This window comes from Aythya marila (assembly GCF_965140915.1).
Source record: "Aythya marila genome assembly, chromosome: 2".
In the NCBI taxonomy this organism is placed as follows: domain Eukaryota; kingdom Metazoa; phylum Chordata; class Aves; order Anseriformes; family Anatidae; genus Aythya; species Aythya marila.
Genome location: NC_139043.1, coordinates 11,875,351 through 11,899,149, shown reverse-complemented (window position 1 = coordinate 11,899,149; position 23,799 = coordinate 11,875,351). Strand labels below are relative to the sequence as shown.

General features: G+C 37.9%; 1 long non-coding RNA gene across 1 annotated transcript; it reads left to right on the top strand.

Moving 5' to 3' along the window:
* The first annotated feature begins 1,194 nt into the window (after positions 1 to 1,194).
* LOC309875544 lies at positions 1,195 to 23,530 on the top strand. The gene is made up of 3 exons (XR_014317051.1): positions 1,195 to 1,311; positions 1,894 to 2,038; positions 23,116 to 23,530. It is a non-coding gene; the product is annotated as an uncharacterized lncRNA (long non-coding RNA).
* The last annotated feature ends 269 nt before the right edge of the window (positions 23,531 to 23,799 follow it).

The following is a 23,799-nucleotide window of genomic DNA, read 5'->3' as shown; positions in this document are numbered from 1 at the left end:
GATCTGTATGATAATGTGGTCTCTAACAATACTTGGCGCTTGCACGTAACTGACAGGTTCTAAGACCATATGGTGTTAAGTTTGCAGGTTTCGTGTTAAGAAAAAGCTATTTTAGAACAATTGAAAAAAGTGAATTACATCTCCAAATGTATTCTTTCCTTTTCATTAGTATGTGTTAAAATAAAGATATTCTTCCTGTTAACAAGCAGTGTCTGTTACAGTGTCTGTTCTGGGCATCAGAAAGGTAAAAATGGAAAAATCCCAGGGTAAAAGGTTGTTCTCCATCTCTGCTTCTTATATACACAAGTCAGAGACACTTTTTTTTTATTCTGGATTTTCTGCTGTTCATCCATCTCAGGACATCCTGTGCCATAAAGATGTGCCTGTCCAGCTTCTACAGGTGTAGGGTCAGCATCCATCCAGACCTGACTGAAACAGGTCACCTGTATGTGTGTGTGTATGGGATCTCCTTTAAAGTTATCTGAAAGTTATGGATCAGGTTTAATGTATTTTGCTGGGAAATTGCCTGAGCATCACTACCAAGAGAGAATTTTCACAGCTTTTATTATTTTACATCTCTTGAGTTTCTGATATATGCATTCTTATCTAGTAATTCTACAGCTTAATAGAGGCAGGAATGTGAATCTGAGGTTTATATCTACTGATTCAGAATGAAGTCAGTCCTCACCAGCTTAACTAGTACTTAAAGTAGAAATGAAATTTAAAAGCTTTGTGTGTTTTTTGGTTTGGTTTGATTGGGTTTGGTTTTTGATCTGAACAAGGCCAATTAAAAGATTTCTGATGAAAAATCTACAGTCCATTTCTCACTTGCAACTTCAGTCTTTTGATACACAGAATGCTTTGTGGTTGTATTGAATTTATGTGGCAAGGTTTTGGTAGCAGGGGGGCTACAGGGATGGCCTCTATGAGCAGAGCCCAGCAGCTGCCCCATGTCAGATCAGAGTCAGCCCCAGCTGGCTCCAAAAGGGACCCTACACTGACCAGAGTTGAGCCATGAGCCAAGCTGGTTGGGCTTCTGCGAGAACAGAGTTAAGAATGTGGGAAAAAAAAACTGCTGTGCAGCTGGGAGGGAGGGGTGAGAAGCAGCCCTGCAGCCCCCAAGGTCAGTGCAAGAGAGCAGGAGGTGCTCCAGGCACGCAACACAAGTTCCCCTGTGGCCTGTGGAGAGGCCCCTCGTGGAGCAGGCTGCCACATGGAGCAGATCTCCACACTGCAGTCCATGGAGGAGCCCCTGGTGGAGCAGGTGGATGTGGCCTGGAGGAGGCTGCAGCCCATGGAGAGCCCCCCCAGGTTTGCTTCTGACAAATGGACCCTGTAGTACGGAGCCATGTGGGAGCAGTTCTTGAAGAACAGCATCCCATGGGAGGGACCCCACGTGGAGCAAGGGCAGAGAGTGAGCATGAAGGAGTGACGAGGAAGAAGTGTCAGGGATTGACCACAGTCCCCATTCCCTGTTCATTTGTGCTGGTTGGGGGGAGGAGGGAGAAGAGGTTAGATGGGAGAGGAAAGTTGTTTTTAGTTTGCTTTTATTTTCTCACTGTTCTAGTCTGTTAGTGATAGGCAATAAATTACATTTATCTCCCTATGCTGAGCCTGTTTTGCCCCTCATGATAATTCTTAAGTGATCTCCCTGTCCTTATCTCAACCCTTGAGCCCTTTCCATCTTATTTTCTCCCCCTTTTCCATTGATGAGAAAGAGTGACAGAGCAGCTGTGATGGAGTTCAGCTGCCCGGATGTGTAAAACACTACACTAGTATAACAGAAGTTAAGAACTAATTATATGACTCCTTGCCTAGTTTTTTGTTTGTTTGTTTGTTTTTTCTTGTTTGCTTGTTTGTTGGTTGATTTGCTGTCTTCATTTTCCTTTTCAGTTTATCATTTCTCTTGACAACCATGAAAATGCAATGATGAGAGTAAGAGAAAAGATGAGGTTGCCAGTCCTCCCTTTTGCAGTCACATCCACAAGACCTCCAGAGTGCTTGCTGGCCCACAGTTGTTCTTACAATCAGCATTGTGGTAAGAACTGCAGTGTTGCATCGATTTATGCTATGTTCAGGTTCATGGAGATGAAGTCTTGGGGCTAAAATGCCACTTCCCTACTTCATGATGAATATCTGGGATAGTTCTCACTTTCTTCCTCTTTATCTGTGTTCATGACTGTGGAATATATGTAGCATCCTTCTTATGCTTGATATAGAAGTTTCTCCAGCACATGAAGACTAGCCTTCTTTTATAATGCCAGCTTCAGACCTTCTTCATACACTCTACCTTCTTTTTTCATGTAAACTCTGCTCTCTAACCTAATAGGGTATTATGTCTAGTACACAAGAAGTCTGTTTGTAATGGTAAGATAAAATTTTCTCTGGCATTTTTTTCTGATGAATTCCTGCAACTTTTCTTTTTTAGTTTAAAACCCAATGTTTGTGATTGTGGAGGGCTGCTTTCTAAGTACCAATGACTATGCACTGCTAAATAAAAAGTGTCAGGGTATAAGCTTGAGCTCCGGAGCCCAGATCACTTATTGCTTAAGTGCTAGCACTTCTGAGTCAGAGACTGTTGGCCCTCACCTCTTCTTGGCAGTCAGGAGGATAACATGCAGACAACACCAAGCACAAGCTACCGCAGCACGCAGACCCATCCAGAGAATGGTTATCACTTATGGTTCATTCCTTTTAGACAAATCTAGTGAATCTGCATCTTACAGGAAGAAAAGCCTGAGATGAGAGCTGGTAGCTATTAACAGAGGAAACCTTGTATAGTTTGGGGTTAAACATGGGAAATATGCTGGTACAGAGACATGTATGTCTCTGTATAAATATGTAAATAAATAAATAACAGGTAGATTAGAGAGTCATTCACAAAAGTACATCACAGAGTGGAGAAAGGATTGTTGTAGCAATGGCCACTTGGTTTGGTTTTCTTTGAGATGACATTAAAAGCAAAAAAGGTGTAGAATAAATGACTTAGCTAACTTAAATGACTTCCCTGTAACGATTCCTGCATTACTACTGCAGGCAGAGCTTCCACCCTGGAGCAAAGCAAGCGGGGCCTCATCTTCAGCTGGGCTAACAGAGCAACTGCCATGTTAGCTCACTGCAGATTAGATGAGATATCAGATTTTCTAGAATCCTTCTGATTGCAGCCTGACCTTCAGCAAGCTAGGACATTATCTGCACATTTTTTTCCATATTAGAGATAGGTTTACAGGATGAAATTCAGTGAGATTTGTTAAGGCATTTAGCTCCAGTGTTTTGGTTCAGCCTCATTTCTGCTGTATTATACTTTGCACTTTCCATTAGGTGAAGAGCAATTTAAAAATGTGGGAAGAAACCCCCTTTTGAAACCATTCGCTATCATCTTTGCACGGCCCTCACTTCCAAATGTAGCAAAGTAAAGCAATGTGGAATCCATTCATTAAATGACACATTAAGCAGCCAGTGCCTTTTTTCTATATTGCCTGCAATAAAATATATTCAAAGCACTTCATATTTCATTAAAATTATCAGTGAAATGATTTTCATCTAATGTTATTTCTGCTTTTAATAAAAAGGCCCTGCAAAATGAATAACTGAACATTTTTCCTTCCTTTCTTTCTTTTTTTACAATTATGATATTGAAAATATCCCACAAGTGAGGGAATGACTCATAAATTGAGTTATGAAGGTCATATTCTATGAAGAGCGGATATTTTCCATATATCTTTAAAGGCTTGATCAGTCCTGCTGGGTATAAGTTATTTTAGTTCATGGCAAATTTTAAAACTATGCTCTGAGCTTGATATAAGACTGTTTACAGTAGTCCATATTGACTTTGAAGCACGTTTTAAATACCTACATATATTTGATTGGTGTTCTTTTTGTAGGTACTATGGCCACGTTAAACATGTAATAAAAGGTTTTTCATAAACTGTCAAGTTTAAAGTAGTTTTGACAGCTTTTTTTTAGAAGTCAGAGCTGTAACAATTAGATTATTTCACTGTGATGTTGTTCATTGTTTTCTGATTACAGAAAGACTTTGAAAGCAGAAAAAAAATACATGGGAAATGGTCATTTAGAAAAGAAAAAAAAATAATAATTTTGTTTCTTTTGATCTTAAGCTCATTATAAACCTAGATAAATGTAAGCTTTGCTGCAGGTATCTCAGATAGGTGCCAGATACACTGGAAAACAAGAAAGCAGGAGTGCAGCTCACTCAGAAGTTACAAAGAGTAAATCCATGGGGTATGTGGAAATAATCTGTATTTGGAGAAATAAAGATAATTCATAGAACTATGTTTAAAATAATTACACATTGATAAAAATAATGGTTTCAGTCTGAACAATTAAAAGATGTTTATAAGGTGACAAAAGAGGTATACTGGAAGTTCTTTAGCTTTGATAGGATAGTTGGTCAGGATTCACTATTAATTTTGAATGTTAATATAGTAAGAACAAGTCATATCATAGAAAGAAGTTATGAGAAACTGTTTGCCCTAAAGCAGAGCAATGGGGATTAATATAAAGTACATTGGGTTTATCATATAATAATATGCTGTTTTTTAACAGCTTTAATATGAGCTGTAATTATAAGTATCCCATTTGCAGAATTAGGAAAGAATACTGAGATAAAGTGAGAAAAAATATTTAATTTGGGTCAAGAAATTAAAAAAAAAGAAAAAGCAATGAACAGGCAATTATTTTCTGGCATTATAATTTACAAAGTCACATACACCATTCCAGCATCCTTTAAAGACATAGAGACAACAAAGTAAAAAATGAAGTAGCACAGATGAATTCATGCACTGGAGGGAATCAGATAATCCGATAAATTATTTTGGTGGCTTTTAATGAATAAAAACTAAATGTTATGCCTTGGATGGTCTTTCTGAGCTAAAAGATGATTCTCTCTTTGTGTTACGATTTAGAGCAGAACAGCATTTCAGGGACTCTTGGAATGTTGAGCCCTACACTTTAGCTACCTAGTTTGTTCTGTTTGAATGTTGTTTATCAGATTTTTTTCAGACCACCTTAATTCCTTTCTCTTAGATCAGCCTGCTTAGCTTCTTCACCTCACATGCTGCAGGTGTCCCCTTAGAGATACCAAGGCTCTGGCCTCATCAGTACCCTGCCGAGACCTTTATCTGTTGCAGACAGAGAGTTTTCTGATTGGATTAAAGATTGATTATACACTAATCACACCATCTAGACAAGCAGACAGGCAGCTTGTGGTCAATGGGATCTTGTAATCAGCACTGGGATAATAAGATGCATGCAGCTGGGATTGTTGAACAGCAGGTTTTGACGCACAACCTCCGTACTCTGAAAAAGACCATTTACATCTTAGACTTCTTTGAGAAGAAATGGATAGTCAATTTGCCAGCGGGAACATTAGTTGAAAGTATTTCCCAAAGCATTAAGACTGCTATTCTAATGGTGGTAAGTGCCTTCATTTCCAAATGCTATCTGCAAAGGTCTTTAGAAAAGGTCCACAAAAATAGCCGCAGCCTACTGACTGCACATTTGTAAAAGCCTTGGAGATATTCAAAATTTGCCAGTTTCCAACCATATCAGACTACTACTACAGGAAATTTTTTCTTACCTTGTATCAAATCAATCTTCACTTTCAAAAACAACAAATCACTTTGAGGTGAATTTGTCCCTGAAGTTTCAGCTGGTTGAGGAATGTAGTCTTTATATAAAGTGTACACGTAAGATAAACAGAACAACAGAATATGTTGTCTCACCAGTTGATTTAAGTACACTTATGTTCATAGGCTTCCAATCAAGAAATCCATACACAAACAAACATACCCAGCCACAAAATATAGTTCTGTAGCTAAGAAAGTGTGTTAGCAGCTTACTGTTTGTGTATGTTTCTGTGGGGAACAATGATGGATGCGCAGCCTTTAGTTGTTACAATACAATTAGAAATCTAAATGGGCTTTGATGTTACTAATAGCTGCTTTTTACATTATTCTGTTTTGGAGGATGAAGACTTCCTTACTTTTTGAGAGGCAGGGAAGGAACGAAACACCTCGTTTTCTTCCTGCTCCTCTTGATTTCTCACAGAACAGCTATTCAACACATGTGAGAATTAGGTGCCACTTTTGGAGAACACTGCTTGGTTGATATATTGTTTTGCAAATACTCTTGTAAAAAATACATAGGGAAAACCTTTTTTCTTATTTTACTTTTCAAATGCTAGAAAAAATGTAGCTTCTTGTAGGATTCTGGCATCTCTAATCAATGTATAGTCTCAAGCACATAAGGTTTTTTAAGATTTTCAGTCAAGTAAACAATTACAGCAGACATTTGCAGCTGGATGACATTTCTAGAGATTATTTTTTTCATTCATTTACTGTGTGTTAAACAGAACCATGCTAGATTACATGCATTTGAAACCACCAACTAGAACTGTTAGGACTTTTCTCTGTTTCAAAGCTAAACACACCAGTGTGTAGAGCAAGCTATAACAATCTCTGGAACATTTTTGTTATGTCTATGCTCAGAATTACCATCTGATTCTTGAAGAAATTACACAAGAATAATTTTGGATAGGAATCTGTGCACCAACACCAAATAGCACTGCAGTGCAGTGGGGTAAGAAATGTGTGAGAACATTCACCCTTTCAGTTTGGAACAATAAAATATATTTCAGCATTGCTTTTAACTTGTAAATATGTGCAGATAATGATTATCTTCTGCTTTCAGTTTGCAAGCTATAATTACAATACCTGCAGAAAGGCAACAGTGAATAGAATCCTAATCACGGAGGGTGGCAGCTACCTAGAAGAAATTTAAGCAATATTTATTTCATTTTAAAAAACTTAAATTAGAGGTAAAATTCAAAGTTAAGGTATACTCAATTCTCAGTTTCTTAGTATGAAATAGAAAGCTTTTGTAATTTTGCCATAAAACCTTAAAAAATTCAGACAAATTCAAAACCACATTTAATTTTCTTGATTTTGTTCTTTCTAGCCTATAAATCATGAATATTTTACTAAAGCTGAAAAACAAACAAAAAAGAAAAACTGCTGGCTTAGGTGATTCTTTTGAGTAAAACCTGCAGACCTCAGGCTCTGACAATGGGTTTTGTCACAGTCAGGTTTAATTTACCACAGGAAGATTGTACACAGTTCTACCATAAGTGTTATTTCATTTAAAGACTCAGAATTGAACATTTTTCAGGTAACAATGGGTTAATTAACCAAGGTTTGGAAATCTTAAAAATAAATAAATAAACAAATAAATAAACTTTTAATACATATGTGTGAACAGGCTACAAATTTCCCATCTTCTCTTGGAGTAGAATACTTTGCATTTTCTTTACAAGAGTAAATGTTGCTGAAGTGGTGGAGACCTCTTTCCACATCCTTGAGAAACAAGTATGAAGTCCTAGTTAAAGTAGGGCTGTTACATAGCTGCTCCTGAGAGCAGACTTTGCCTTAAATGCAACTTTAAAACATTCAAGTTTGTGTTTTAAATCAGTGGGAGGGAACAATGTCCCTGTGAAACACAAATTTTTAGTTCAGCTGCTTGCAAGGAATGGACAAGGGCTCTGTAAGGTATAACCTGATTTCTGTTGGGAGCTAAGGCAGAGACAAGTGAATAACATCTCATCCTTCCCATGTGTACCTGTAAGGAGCATCCCCACAACCAGGGCCGTGGAGGTAGACAACAAGAAAGAAAATGAGCCAAGACCAGAGTGCCAAGAAGTTCCCTGAAGGGCGTAGCAGCAACAAAATGGGAATTCAGCACATGGTCCTCCTTGGAAGATGATGGCATAATGGGAATAATGACAATTGAGAATTATTAGTTACATTAAATTTGTGCTGAATTACCAGTGAGGTTAAATCTATGCTGAAGTACCTAATGTCACATCCCATTACTACACAGAAGAGAATGCATCTAATAAGGACATGTGGAAAGGCAAAAGCCTGTAATTTCATTTATTATTTTTATTTTTATTTTTGCTTTTGGAAAGAAAGAGTTCCTTGACAGTAGTTTTGATTCTTGAAGCAATCTCCAAAAAGAAAGGAGCTATGGGTTTTAAAAATGAAATTGTAAGATTTTATTTTTCTTTTGGTACCTGTGGTGGTTTTACCGTGCTGGGCAGCTAAACCCCACAACCGCTCTCTCACTCCCCCTCCTTTAGATGAGGAGGGGGAGAAGTAAAGCAAAGAACAACTCACGGGTTGAGATAAGGATAATTTAATTAAAGGGAAATAATTATAATAATTAAATAAAGACTACCATGAACTAAACAATTTAACTAAGGGAAAGTAAAAGGGAAAAGGGGAAAAAGGGAGGAAAACAAACAAACAAAATAAATGAAAGCTATATGGAAGTGCAGAGGAAAGAAATTACTCTCTACTTCCCACAAATGAGCGATGATTGACCACGTCCTTGAAGCAAGGCCTCAACGCACGCAGCCAGTGTTCGAGAGGAGGACCGACGTCTTCTCAACGAGAGCCCACCCCTCCCCTCTTCTTCCTGTTTCCACCTTTTATTGCTGAGTGTGACACCACATGGTATGGAATATCCCTTTGACTGGTTTAGGTCAGCTGCCCTAGTGATGTTTCTCTCCTCACTTTTTGCCCACCCCCTAGGAGGGTTAGAGAAAGGCCCAATGCTGTGCCACTGCTGCTCAGCAGTAGACACAACACTGGTGTGATAACACTGCTGTTCCAGCTACAAGTATAGAGTACGGCACTGAATGGGCTGCTGTTGGGAAAGTTAACATTCCAGCCAGACCCAGTACAGTACCTTGAAAAGTCTGCATAGGTTTTTACATGTTCTGATTACCCTGTTTTACCACCCTCTGTCTCCTTTGAATGATCTTTTCCCTTTTTATAAATTTCCAGTCTCTTAAAACCAAAACCCAGTCTTGAAACAAACTCAAAAATACCAATTCTCCCCATGTTCACCTTCTACCTGAAGGCCACAAATACAGATCTCTTTCCAAACTTTTCTAAATGGGGACAGCTTCACTTTAAATTGTAGGGATAATTGGGAAATCAGGTTTGAGTTCTAGAGCCCCACTCTAAGTACATACATGCTCTGACACTCCAGTCCCAGCAAGTTTCTTATTTCTGTGCTGAGCAGTAGTGTTTGTGATTGGAACAGAACTTTCTTTCTTTACAAAGAAAGCATACTTAAATTATGCGTGTAACTGAAGAATCTGAAGGTGGAAATGATTTAGTCAGTGCAATAGGTTTAGAAACAACTGAGGCAGAGGAAAAACAACAACAACAACAACAAAAAACAAACATTTGGATAGCTGTCATAGGTCAATGTAGTTTTCAGTAAGTAAAACTGAAGAGGGAAAACTGTGAGACTCTCTGTTAAAATACAAGGTGCTTGTGTTTTTTTGTTTTGTTTTTGTTTTGTTTTGTTTTGTTTTGTTTTGTTTTCCTTCATTTTATTAAAATTTCCATAAGGAAAAGATTCCAGGGATACAAACATACATGCCCATGTTTGTCCAGGTTTGCTCACATTGCAAATATCAATATTAAGTTCTAATACATCCCATTGGGCAATTTCAAAATGTATAATGAAAGTATATATAGAACATTTCCATTAAAATCTCATCTCCTGGAACAGAAAAATCTCTGATGGAAATCTATGAAATTCCTTTGCAGAGGCAAGGTACTGATTTAAAACGTGAACTGTCTATTTACCCTCATTTAGTTACAGTGCACCATGAAGTAATTCATATTTAGCACTTTAACTCAAGCTAAGGGGAAAAGGGAAAGTTGAAAGTCAGCATAAGATATGAATATATGTGATAAAATTCTGTAGCAATGATCATTGCCTCCTAATAGAGTAGTTGAAGGTTAAGGTAAAGGTTGTCAAAAAAAGAAAAGTTCCCCATCATTTAATGTTCTGCTGATGAAATGACAAAGTAATAATTTCAGTTGGAGTTGTGAAATTGGTACAAAGTTGAAGAATGACATGATATGGAAAAAGTTGTTGAAGAGAATAAAATACCTAAGTCTTTTAGCTCAAAGGATGTGAGACTGAGGTAGGCTCTAAGCATCAACCCAGCAAGGAATAAAAGATGAAGCTAACAACCCTGTATGCCAACAAATACTGAGAAATCACATGAAATGCTTGAACTGAGCATGGACAGGACAAGTGAATGAGTTTAACTGAATGTAAGTGTGAGAGAACTGGGTATGGAAAGGCAGTATTTACAAAAGGAAAATAGGTAAGTTTCAAGGGTGAGGTGAATTTTGCTTCTACAGTGATAACCTGCAAAGCAAAGTCATATTATCTGCAGATTTGAATTTGAAGTGGACCAAGTAAATAAAACTGAGAGAGCAATTCTGTTAAAAATGTAGGCCATACTCTGTGTTTAGGTTAATATCTCTGTGTAGCAGAGTATGCTTAGCAATATTAAAGCTCCTAAGTAAATACATGGGTAAATAATTTATAGTTCCATTTGCTTCTTTTATATCTTAACACAGTTTCCCTCAGCAAATCATCAATGGACATAGCTTGTTTAATCAAAGAAGCTTGTACATCTTGTGAGGAGTTTATAAACACTTTTGTTTCTCAGGGGAAAAAAAGGCAAGTTACTGACTGGGCTGTTGTACATCTTGCTTCAGACAGCAAATGTTGCTTAATTCCTCCCCACAGGCTTCGAACCAGAAGAGTGTTTGCTCTGAGGGAGGCTAAGCGCAGCTGGGACAGGGTTCTTCTCTCATGCCCTCACTGCTGGAGAGAGCTCTCATTGGAAACATTGCATGTGGTAGCCAGACAATTAACAAGATGTTTTTTTAAAAACAAAATCGAAGCATATTGAAAAGCAGAGAAATTGTAATGCTATAGAGATTGTTTGCTCTGTAGAGCTGCTGGGATTGTTGCAGCCAAGAGGACCTAGGATATGAATTTGATGTTTCTATGGGTTTGGATGTTTGTTTGTTTGTTTAAGACTGAAAAAATCTATTTACATCTCTAAGTCCTCAAAGTAAACCTTTCTTCCTGAATTGTTTTGCAGAACACTAGAAATTCAATGCTATAGCATAGTATGGGGATTACAGAAGTCAAATAAATTTCTTTTCAGTCTCCAAACATAAATTACATTAACTTTCTGTGCATCCATTTTACTCCTCTTTTTTATTAAATATAGTGCTGTGATTCATTTAGCAATCCCAGCTGTTGTGTAAGGAAAGCATATGAGGTACTAGTTCTCTAGTGAGGACGGTCTCAGCCGTGCTGAGCTACTAGAATATGAAAGATTTTGCTTGGTAACAATACCAGATTGAACAGGTACTTGTTGTATAAAGTCCATTCCAACTCTAGATAAATGACTGTGAGAAAAAGGTAATTTATAGTTTAAAGATAAAAAAGAAACAAATGCAACCAAAAGACTGTGTTTACTTCAGAAATGTTCAATATTATCATTTCCAATACTGTCATATTGTATCTGGAAATGGGAATAGGAATTAAGCTAGATAATGAGGTTTTGTTTAAAAACTGAGGTCGTTTCCTAATGCAGTCTGATGTGATTACAACAGGAGAATCAATAACGGCCACCAATAAAGAAGTGGGACAACTAAATGCAAGAGAAAAATTTCATTATAGAGACCCTTCACATGACATATACAGTGCTAGTGCTTATTGGTTTTGGACCATTATGTTTATACAGAAAATATAGCAGAGAAATTAATCTAGGCTTTTCCTTTTTTCTATTTATTTATTTTTTTAATTTTAAAGCAGTTATGACACTTAATTACACACTGTTTTCTCTCTTCACCACCATCATAAATATTGCTACTTGTCCTGCAGGATGGCATGGTTGTGCGTTGCTAAGCAATTTCTTGACATTTATGGAAGGAAGATAAATAAATATATAGGTTGCAAGGAAGGACATGCATATGTAATCATGCAACCAATGACAATCCTTCTTAACAAAAACATCTTGAGACCATTGTTCTACACTTTGATGCAGCAGTCATCTTCCACTAATTTGGAATTCTGTTCTCCAGTTACTCATGTTTACTAGTATGTTTTTGTACATAGGAAGCCCACTGAATTCAGAAAGGTTTCTCTGAGTAAATGTTAAAGCACTGGGATCTTGCAGAACTATATCTGCTTCTGTGGAAAATTATACTTCAGTGCATGGAATCTAAGACCAAGACTTTCTGCAGAAGTGTCTGCTTGTGGACAAATAGATGCTATTCATGTCTGTTGCTGTGTAACAGCTCAGATGGTGATATTCCTCTGTAATGCACAAGTTTTTGCCTGTTCAGTCCATGTTAAATTAAGGTGAGAGTTCAGTCCTCATCAGTTTCTGATGTACAAATCCTTTCCCTTCATGTGTCTTTTGAGTGCTCAGCAGCTAGGATGAGATGAAAACCTGACTCTTCTTCTGTGCACAGGGCACATACAAGAGAGCCACAAGGCTCAAATTAAGTAGCTGTATAAATCCCTGGGTCTCCTACTGGAATTCACCTTTCTGTTTCCATTAAGATATGGGCAACAGCCCAGCAGTAAATACTGCTGCACACACAACCTTAATCTAATCAAATGCTTGGAGAAGTAAGTGGCTTTCTGTGGACTTTGACTCAGGATAGTGCTTTTACTGCATATAAGCCATCTTGGGCTCTGGAACTGGTTTTGCTTTAAAATCTTAATATAGCCTCTCAGCTAGCTCCTTCATCTGTGAGACAGGTCTGTAATGCTGAAGTATTAACTTGTAGAAAAGATGCAGTGACTGCTCTTCTCTCAGCCTGTTCCTTCAATGAAAGTTTTTCCTATTGAAATGTAACTGGATACACCATGAGCTCATAAGTTATATCACATCACGGGATCTGGACCTGATGTCAGATGCTTTGTATTTCCTCCTCTGTATTGAATCACTACTGATACATTCTTTATATATCAGAAAACATACACTTTTGGAAACCTGACATGATAATCCTATCTCTAAATAGTGGGATGGCTACAGAATTCTTAAAACCACTCATTAAGAAGTCTTTTGAGTAGTGCAACCTTGAAAAAGACAGAAAACTCATAAGAGGGGAAAAATAACAATGAAAATTATTCCCTAACTTACAATATTTTTTGACCCAGCGGTATTCATTCATCCTTTTCAACTGGGTGAATTTCTTCTCTAGGGGAAAATTGCATGGCCTGTGGAAACAAGAATGATTTCTACTCAAAATCTGGACATCTGTATGTCAGAACAAACACAAACCAGTCTGTAATCCTGAAGACTGGCAAGGTCAGTTAAATGCACTTAACTTGATTCTAGCTGTCTCAGAGTTTGATGAACTGTCCCCTAATAAGAATGGATTTTGTAAACAACCAAATGCATAGGATGCATAACATTATCTTGAAAAGCAAGACAATCTGCACCAACCCTGTATTAGACAAACTTTAATGTGTTTCTTTAAGATGAGAATCTGGCCTTTATCTTTCCTGCCATGGCATATATTGTCCCTATTTATGGGACAATATGTTAGAAAGACACATACATAAATAAATCTGTAAGCAACAGAGAAATTGAATTGGATTGGTTGCATTAACAAAAAATAGTTCAAAGAAAACCTGTTCAATGTTATCATTATCAATTGAATATATGAATAGACATGTAACAAGATAGGGTTTATTAAAAAAAAAAAATGTAATACAGCTATCTAAATTTTGTTTCTCTGCGATGACTATAAATGAAGAATATATAATAATCATCAATAAAGATCTGGAAAAGTTGAAATGTGATGGTGGGTTTTCAGTGTAGGAGCACACTGAGTGACACCTGTAATTCTTGGTTTTGGACCATTGTGCAAACACCTCAAACAGTGAAAATTTGATTTCCTATGGGTCTGTGACTTATGGTCACAAATGTACTGTGCCATGTAATAAAGGGCTCAAGTTACTGCCTGTCTCTTGTAAGCCTGTTAACAAGGTCTTTGATCTGTAGGGATCACCTTTTTCCATTAAGTATGTACATATACAATATCTTTAAAATTTCTTCCTATTAGCTTTGGCTGAAATTGGCCAAAGAATCCCAGAAGCTGTAAAGGTGACTGTTAGAGAAGTAAATATGTACATAATTCTCAGGAAACTGGATGGAAGAAATAGACTGCCCAAAATAGACTGGGTCATACAAGAATGAGATGAAGCTTGCGCCAGTGTCAATTACCACATAAATTTGCTGATATGATTCACACTGACACTTTTTATATTTGTACTGGTGATTTTCACTGACATTTAACTCAAATGTGTAGCTCCATAGAGGCAAAGAAAGCTTGTGTGTGAAGAATAGCAAAATCCCGATTATTTTTTAAATACTGGGTGATAAGTCTGAACTACTTATTTTACTGTAAAGGATTTGGCATAATAAAATTGTATGTGATAAATCTATCTCCCAGACAAAATCCATCACGGGGCCAAATTCCTCTTTACTTTGAACACATAGTTTTATTTATGACTATAATTTGATCAATGATTTGAATAGGAGGCTTTATACTTTACTTCTGTTATGCCAAAAAATAGAACACGATTTTCAGTGTGATGCATGTGAGGAACTAACATCAAATTCTGTCGTTTACTACACAAATACAACCCTGCTCGTTGAAATGGATAAGTGTAAATTCAGTGTGCAGTTTCATTTTACATCTGGTGTGCTGCTGCCAAAAGGGGCTGCTCTACTCTCTGCTAAGCATGCAGTCTTGCTTTGCATTCTGTAATTAGAAGACTGCAGGGTAGGACTGAAACATATTCTAGTTTTTTGGTCATGGATTACTTTGTCACATAAGCCAATCAACCTGCCCTACATAGTACTAAATGTTGCTTTCTGGCTGTCTGTCAATGCTCCTTAATACTTAGATGAAAGCAACATGTAATTATCAGACAGAAATTAAGAAGTAATTCTTTCTGTTCCTGTTTTGGGAAGATAAAGAAAAGGGGATGATTGAATAGGACACCCATCTTTTTAAACTGCCCAAACCTAAGAAAATTACCTGCCTGAACTCAAAGGTATTTTCAGCTTATCCTATCAGACATCTAAGTCTTTGTAGAATATATTTTCCTGGTGGGGCTCTGTTGGTCTCTGTCCATCTGGAGGTGTGGCTGGCTCTATATATAAGCAAAATGAGTCTGAGGCTGCAGACTGTTTGGTCAAAATGATAAACTGTAGCTTCAAAAAAAAAGTTTCTAGAGATCTTTTTAAATAATTTTGATCTCCAGAAGTTTTAATGAGGTCTTCAAACATAATCCAGAACAATCACATGTTATTGAGTTTTAAAGAAGTCTACCTGCATGGTGATACCTCAGAGAACATGAAATTCTCTACACAGGCTTGTTAACTCCTGGAATTCAAAAGCAGTTTGTACATTATTATTCACCTTTGTAACTGAGATGGAAGTGGAGTGATGACATGCAATATTGGCTCAGAATCCATCTAAGATTCAGAGTTATGAGAGCAGGGCCAAGAAGGTGCTGTCGTGTGTCTGTCCAGCTGTGATATTCTTCTTCTGAGCATCTTTATTGGAGAATATATAGAAAGAGTTGGAGGTAAGCTATGCTGAATAACAAATAGCCCTTGGAAAGTAGCTGGGGCTTGGAACTAAGGGTTGAGATGAATATGCACACCAACAAATATGCACACCAACAAATGAAGAAAGAGACAGAAGGGATGTTCAGAAGGAGGAAACAGCTGGGATATTAAGCAGAAAATCTCTGACTAGCACTCTCTGAGAACATCGGAAGACCTGGGGGGGCACCCAACAGGGCTGTGCATAGATGTGCATAGCTGTTACCAATTAAACTGAAGCTTCTCCTTTAAGTTATAGCTACAACCAGAAGGAGATAAAAGAGATAAGACCTTTGGTTTTCTGGGGGAGTCTGTAAGCAGAAAGACACAGGAAAAACTTCAGCCAGAATATCAGGAGGAAGATCCAGAGGAGCTGCAGGCTGGCACAGACATTACATAAATAAGAGGATTTTCCTCTTGCTATAATGGATCCAAAAAGAGTAATGGATCCAAAAAGTGTAATGAATTTTCACTGCTCCATGGGAAATATTTTCAGTGGAAGAATATAGAAATAAAGTGGAATAAAGTCTACATAAGGAGAATTTTTTGAGCTTTTGATAAGGTGATAAGATACCTTGTTATTTGGTGTTTAGATTGTTCACAAAGCTGTGGAAATCATGAGGGTGGATGATGTATTCAAAATGCAGTCTGGAGGTATCTGGCTGGAAAATGTTTCTCTTTTTCCACTGGTATGCTGATGTGACCTTATAACATTACCTAGGCGAGCTCCATCAGACTAGGAACCAGGAGCAAGTAAGGGCCTGTCTTCCCCAGAAGGGAATCATCTGCCAGTCAGAAACAGGACATGGAAATGCACTTTGCAGGTGATATACTATGACAGATCTTCTGTTAAGCAAGAGAAAAACTCAGAATGTATAACCATTTGCCTGCTGGGCTATTCATATCACAGTGCAAATCACAGGAGCATCCAAGAATGCATTACAGCTTTCTAAATACAGGTTAAATAAAACCATCACAGTGGTGCTACATCTCTTGTTAAAAGCAAGCTTTGGGTTGAAACTTTTGTTCCTGGCAAGTTCTCATTTTCTGACATTTGATAGAAAGTTCAGTATGTGATTATGCTTTTTTTTTTTTTTTTTTTTTCTTGTTTAAAACAACTCTCAACAGAGAGTTGAGTGGTTGAAGCTGCAGATCCCTAAGGGAATAAGTCAGGAGAATGTCAATTCAGCAGAGGCAAAGCCACATTTGAAGGATGCCACAGCTCAGGCTTCACTCACCAGTGAAACTTATCAGAAGTCAAAGTAACCTCTTTATAGTTATGAAGGTATTTAAGTTTCCCATAAAGCTCATGTACACTAGCTAGTAAAAGCATAGTTTTTCACTCTTTGAGACATTATATGAATGTACTAAATAACATTTTTTATCTACAAATGAAACTATTTTATTAATAGACATGATTAAAAAAATAATAACACTATAATTGCTTTATGGTTATAAAATTCATCATTAGTTTACTTCTTATTAATTTCCATAGATGTTTCAACAAGGGACTTGCTTGTTGAACCCTACAGTAGATGACCTTGAAGTGCAAACTGTCCATAATGTCTAGTACAACTTTTTATTTTCAATTCCAAACAGCAATCATAGAATCATAGAGTCATATAATAGTTTGGGTCGGAAGGGACCTTAAAGATCATCTAATTCTAACCCCCTGCCATGGGCAGGGAAACCTCCCACCATCCAACCTGGCCTTGAACACTTCCAGGGAATAGGCATCCACAGCTTATCTGTACAACATATTCCATGTGCCTCGTCACCCTTATAGTAAGGAATTTCTTCTTTATATCTAATCTAAATCTCCCCTCTTTTAGTTTAAAGCCATTACTCCTTGTCCCATCACTACACTCCCTGACAAAGAGTCCCTCCCCAGCTTTCCTGTAGGCCCCCTTTAGGTACTAGATGGCTGCTATAAGGTCTCCCTGGAGCCTTCTCTTCTCCAGGCTGAGCATCTCCAGCTCTCTCAGCTTTTTTTCATAGGAGAGGTGCTCTAGCGCTTTTATCATCCTCATGGACTTCCTCTGGTCTTGTTCTAATAGGTTATGGATTGAGAATAAAAACAAACTTACTTGAAATTCACTGATAATGCAACAATGAGGATCTGCATTCTTCATGATGCACGTAAAATGAAAAATGCTATTCAAGTTTTTGACCTCATCTTAAAAACAACTTTCTGTGCAAAGATACTTTCAGCAGCCTTTTTCATTTCTTTTCCTTTCCAAAATTTTACCTGAAATTTATAAAGAAGATGACTTGTAAAATGAATTTCTCTTAAATAAAGTGCCTTCTGTTTGTAATGCAATGCATTCAGAGCCCGTGTGCATGCACACCGCTAAGCATGTATTGTGACAAGAGCACTCTGCAGTGTACCCATTTCCTAGGTCTTGTGTCAGCCATGCAATATGCTGTCACACTTTGGGAAAAACAGTTGTATAATTTTGTTCAGAAAAAGTCTTCAGGGATATTTCACATAAAGGAATTGTATTCACTGACTATGATATGAGTCAAAATCTCTTAGACTTGTTACCATAGCTATTCTTGACTGCTACTGCTGATATTTTCTATACATATAAAATGTACTTTTCTTCAGAATTCAGGGATGAATTCCTGTAAAAAGCTTCAATAAATGATAGAAATACATTTTCTGCCTTTACATATAATTATGTAAAATAAGGATCTTCAATTTTAAACTAATCATGCTCTTCATTCCAGCAGAGAAAATATTCTCTAAGAAAGGGTAGATGATACCATCAGTTAGAGTACTGCTGTACAACTAAGGATAAAAATTGGGATTTCAGAAGATATCTATCGCTTATTGAAAAAGCAGGGATGTGCAGAGACTCAGTCTATTAAAAACTTCTGTAGATAGCATTATTCTACACTTGTAGTGAACTCAAGTTTTTGCTGCCACTCCCACACGCACAAACCACAAGCAGGCAGGGATATGGAGATATTTCACTGTAGGTCGCCAAGAGGAGGAAGCACTGCCCAGAATTTGCAGCTTCCAGAATGGTTTGAAGTGGAAGCTGCTCCATAAAGTCTTTGCATATCAAGAGCTTAAAATGAGTAGATAGCAGGATAAAATAGCTGCAATACGAAAGAGAAAACTTGAGTATTGAAAAGGGAGCTTGAGTTTAATTTGTGCAAGAGTGAAAGTGGGTTAGAAAAGCATATATGTTAGAGCAAATGCAAGAATCCATTAAGTCAGTTAATATTGTCCCTAAGGTTCCCACTGCAGAGATTCAGTCTGAAAGGTTAGTGTTCTTATTGTTCAACAAATCTCTGAACAAGCTTCCCCAGGTACTTAGTTTAAGCAAACATTAGTGCAAACGTATGTTTTAGAATGAGTGCTAACGTCTCTCTGCTGATCATTGCCAATATCTTCACCGAAACGCAAGATTTATCCATTATGTAAATGTGATTCCCCAGAGTTAAACAAGGAGCTTTGCTTTTCATTGAACATTATAGAAATATTTCCAGTTGTTTAAATCATAGCAGTTCTCTCTATTTAAATAAACGTGTGGAGAGGACAAAAGAAAACATCCTTGATGGAAAAAGTGCTGAAATGAAAGCAGGGCCAATTGTTTCAGGAAGCTTCAGGAAAAGCTGGTCATGCAAAAGTAAAGGGGAAATTTTGTCTTTGGTGCAGCTTCTTCTTTTACTTTTCTGCCCGTTTAACAGAAAACTGTATGTGGTGTGAGCCTCTGACTGCTGAGACTGTTGTGACTCACCCAGGTGTGCCCCTTTCTGCATTGTTTTAAGCACTAAAGGGAGCCCTCCACCACTAATCGCTTTCCTCTGCCAACTTACCTCTGTATTCTGACCCCATCCAATAATTTTTTAGCCCTCTGGCCAATTTTGACCGACTTGGAGATAGAGGTTAGAGAAAATTAAGCTCCTGAATGTACTGTGAAAAGCAATGACAATATAAGACTTTTGAAACTGCTGCCACACTGTTCTGAGAATATCCTGCTTTCTAGGAAGCTCTATCTGATTTTTTACTAGACAAAATAAAAATAAAAAAATAAATAAGTAGCTTGTTTCAGACTCTGATGTGTAATTTGCTGAAGAGGATATCAGTACACATCTCTGTACTGCTCTGCTGTCTGCTCCTCCTCATATTCTCATGTTAGAGATTGTAATCTCCTTGGCGGGAGAATTGCTGTTAACATAAACAGAACCAGGGCTTCAATTTGCTTTAATACAGAATGAAAAACTCCCTTACATGAAGGCAAGAAACTCCGAGCAAGCAGCATAGAAACAACGGGTCTCATGCCCAGCTGAAATAGCTCTTTAAAACAAAATATGATGAGCATCCAGCAGTCTGCTTGGTAATGCGACCATTTATTTCCAACTTCATAAAGCAAAAGAAAGGCTGTTAATATCAGCAGCTAATTACAGGGCCTCCTTCTCTCTCCAGGCACATAAAAGAAGCTGTGAAATGCAGAAGGGAGAGACTGCAGCAGTGGCAGATTGAGGCTCTTCTTGTTAAATTAAATCTGGCTGAAGATTTAATGTGTTAGAGTGGACAGCAGTGATAATGGGTACTGTTTCTTTAGTGTGCCTGTGTATAAATTAACTACCTTTAAGTGTTATTTGGACAATAAAGCTTCAGCAGTTTTGCTTCTAGTTCCACATATGCTGCAGTAATTACAAGCGTAACTTTATTTACTTCTGGCAATAAAAGTATGAATAAATGATGTCTCATTGCTTTGGTCATGTTCTCTCTTTGGTCTCCTCTCTCATTCTGCTGTATCTTGAGTCATGTCCTTTGCTCTGATAGTGCTATGAAACACCAAGCTGGCAGCTGTCTTGCTGCGTGACATATCTCCCTCTCACTCAGGTCTTTAAACATTCACTCCTCCTGTTTTCTGAAAGAAATGTGAAGATCTGATAGAAAAACAGAATGCCTGTAGGTCTTATGCAATGCAGGGGTGCTATTCTATGTACTAAGTTATTTCTAGAAAATTTAAAACATTGATGACTATTACCTCTTTCTTACTTCATCAGGTCCTTTCAAATCATAGTACCTTGCCATCAGTACTGAAACTAATTCAGCTGTGGCCCTTAAGCTCAGTGACTACATTGATTTTTCTTTTCCTAATTCTTGTTTTCTCTTCCATTACAAAGTACCACCAGAATTCCCACATGGGTAATGAATCAGATTTTTTAGACAACTGGGTTAAAAGAAAGAAAGAAAGAAAGAAAGAAAGAAAGAAAGAAAGAAAGAAAGAAAGAAAGAAAGAAAGAAAGAAAGAAAGAAAGAAAGAAAGAAAGAAAGAAAGAAAGAAAGAAAGAAAGAAAGAAAGAAAGAAAGAAAGGAAGAAAGGAAGGAAGAAAGGAAGAAAGGAAGGAAGGAAGGAAGGAAGGAAGGAAGGAAGGAAGGAAGGAAGGAAGGAAGGAAGGAAGGAAGGAAGGAAAGAAAATTCCTCTGCTCTCATGACTTGCAAAAAAAAAAAAATGTCTAAAAATAACAATATCAAACAGAAGAAAAAGTAACCTAGTCATAAAATAAGTATAATCTATCTTCTTAATTTTGCACAGAAATTTCAGAAAGCTGGTTGCATTTTTGTTTTATTCTTGGAATGCCTGGAATTATGTTTTCAGTTTGCTTGTAAGATTCTCATTTTAAAAGTACATTAGGCCAGTATTTGCAAATAAATGAATTTTGACTTGAATAGACACAATACAAGAAAAAAAGATGCTGTAATGTCAGCAAAGTTGTAAAGCCATCTTTATCTGGAATATTCAGGTGATATAAAAATTAGATAAAGTCATTCCAATTATAGGCAGGGCTTGTGTTTATGTGTATGTTGCATTTGTTGCTTTTAATTCAGATTTCCTAAGCTCAGCATTTAAAGATAGACACTGAAATATTTTGGCAGCAGCAAAGGCTTGATTTTCAGACATCCTCCATATTCACAGCTTGCAGTAAATTTATTTTTCTCTAAAATCAAATTAAGGTTCTTAACTATGTGGTTTTGCTCCTAATTGTATGTGTTGAAGCAGTAGCTGATTGAAGCTTACTGTTGAATTTAAATTAAATTTCACAATATAGACTTGTTTGTGTGTTTTCCCCCTAGTGCACAAATACTCAAAAAATGATGGAAGCTTATGTTAAGATGCAAGAATGCTAGCATTTGAAGGAACAAATTCATGAGCAACTCCCCACATCTTGTATTAAAACACTCTTTGGACCCTATGTTACACTTTTATGAGAAGACTGTATTTTATAATGTTTTTTAAACATCTTCAGCTGGAGAAGCATGGCACATGAGCAGTGCTGTGGCCACAGCAGAGGGCTTTGGGAACCACACAGACTGTACAGAGAGGGAAACCATGTGCTTTGCCATGTGTCCTGCTCTCCAGTCAGGTGTGCTGTGACAGTGTGGCATGTTATGGGTAGAAGGTGAGCCCATTTCAGACTTAGCCAGTGAAAAATAGACCTCTAAATGAAGAACTTCACTTTAGGCTGAGAGGCTGGGGTCTTTCCTTAACCCTGCTGCTGACCCATATGATTCTATAGCAGCCATCTCCCCTCTCTGTTGTTGCTTCCCTCCTGCCTTCTCAGCTGCCCTTATTTTGTTTTCTAGTTTGTCTAATACACAACCACCTTTTCCTCTTTCTATGAAGTATCTCAACCAGACACCTCCCTTTCATTCATCTCCATGCATCTCTAAAGACAAATAGTACTTTGTTGGTGTTGGCAGACAGGCCTCAAGAGGACTTTGGCCCGTTGGAGCTATGCAGATGTAGGAAGAAAACAGTCCTGCAGTGGGTTTTAGTTTCCAAGACTGAGATTCCCAAGATTTCCAAGATGAGAAAAGTGGAATATTCCAGAGCTTTTGTTTGGCACTATTAGTTCAACATCAATGTGAGCTTCAGAGCTCTGACAAGCAACAGTTTAATGGGCACTTATTCTTATGAAGACAGTTTTTGCATTGTGCTTCTTGAGAAAGCTGGTGCTTGAAAATAAATTAGTATATGATGTGCTGTATTATTTGCAAAATGAACTTGCAGTGAATAGAGGTGATTAGCACAAATACTAACGGTCAGTGGATCTGGTAATCTTGCAACACCCAGTGTTAAATTACTTTCTTTTAGCTTGTTCCACCAAATGTTCAAAACTTCATAATTAGAGATGATGACACTTGAAACTGCACACCAAAGGTTGTCCAGGTCCAGGGTTTTGCTCAGATTTGTCAGGATAGAGCTGCCAATTGCAGCCATCTGCTGTAATGCCAAACCTGAACCCCACAAGGAAAGAAATTTGATTCATATTTGTTTCAAATTGTTGATATCTAAGATTTCTAATACTTAATGTTTTTGTTTTTTTTTCACAGGTAAGTGCATTTGGGAATGTTTCCAAAAGAAAGACAGGTTTGGGATTTGTTCCAGGAAACATTTTATCAGAAGAAACCTATTTTTGAAATAAATGCAAAAGTCTGCATTTTTACTCCGCTGGACATCTTGGTGGGGGATATGTTTTATCTTGCTTGACAGCAGCTCAGTCCACAAAGCCTCGCATGATATCTCACTGCTTCTGATTTCAGGACCTCGTGACAGAAAGTGGCCTTGGATCCCATCCCGTGCTGCCTCAGCTGTGTAGGAACCATCTCCCACACAGATGGAGCTCTGCTAAGTGATCAAGAGATGAATGTGAGACTCTTGATTTTTAACTCCCATCTTGAGGTCCCCTCAGCAGTACTGTGAGTATCTCATGTGAGCAGCAGATTGCTTCTGCCTCTTCTTCCCTGGTGCGCTGGGGCAGCTAGCTGGCAGGTTCATGACTGATGCTGGGACATGGGCGAGGAGAAAGTAACACTGATGACCAGAGGCACTTGGACCTGCTGGAGGAATAGGTCAACAGGAGCCACAAGAAATGCAGCCAGGGCCTACGCCCAGTCTTGCACTGGGGAAGGAGGAGCCCCCTAGCAGTGACACAGGCTGGGGCCAGAGCAGCCCAGGGGCTGGGGACAGCATGTGGACACAAACATCACCTCATGGGCAGACAACTGCCAATTTTCTATGCAGCACCCACCTGCCTCACCCTCTTTGGTCTATAAACATTATGTTTCAGGTGCCTACAGACTTGATGCAAGAAAGACTTGCTGTTGTGACTGCAGTCTAGAGACCTTTATCCTTTCCAGGGAGGCTGAAGAAGCTGCTGAGCAGAGGACTTCATTTTTCCCTTGCCCTCTGTCCAGGAGGGATTATGAGCATAGGTATGCTCGAGT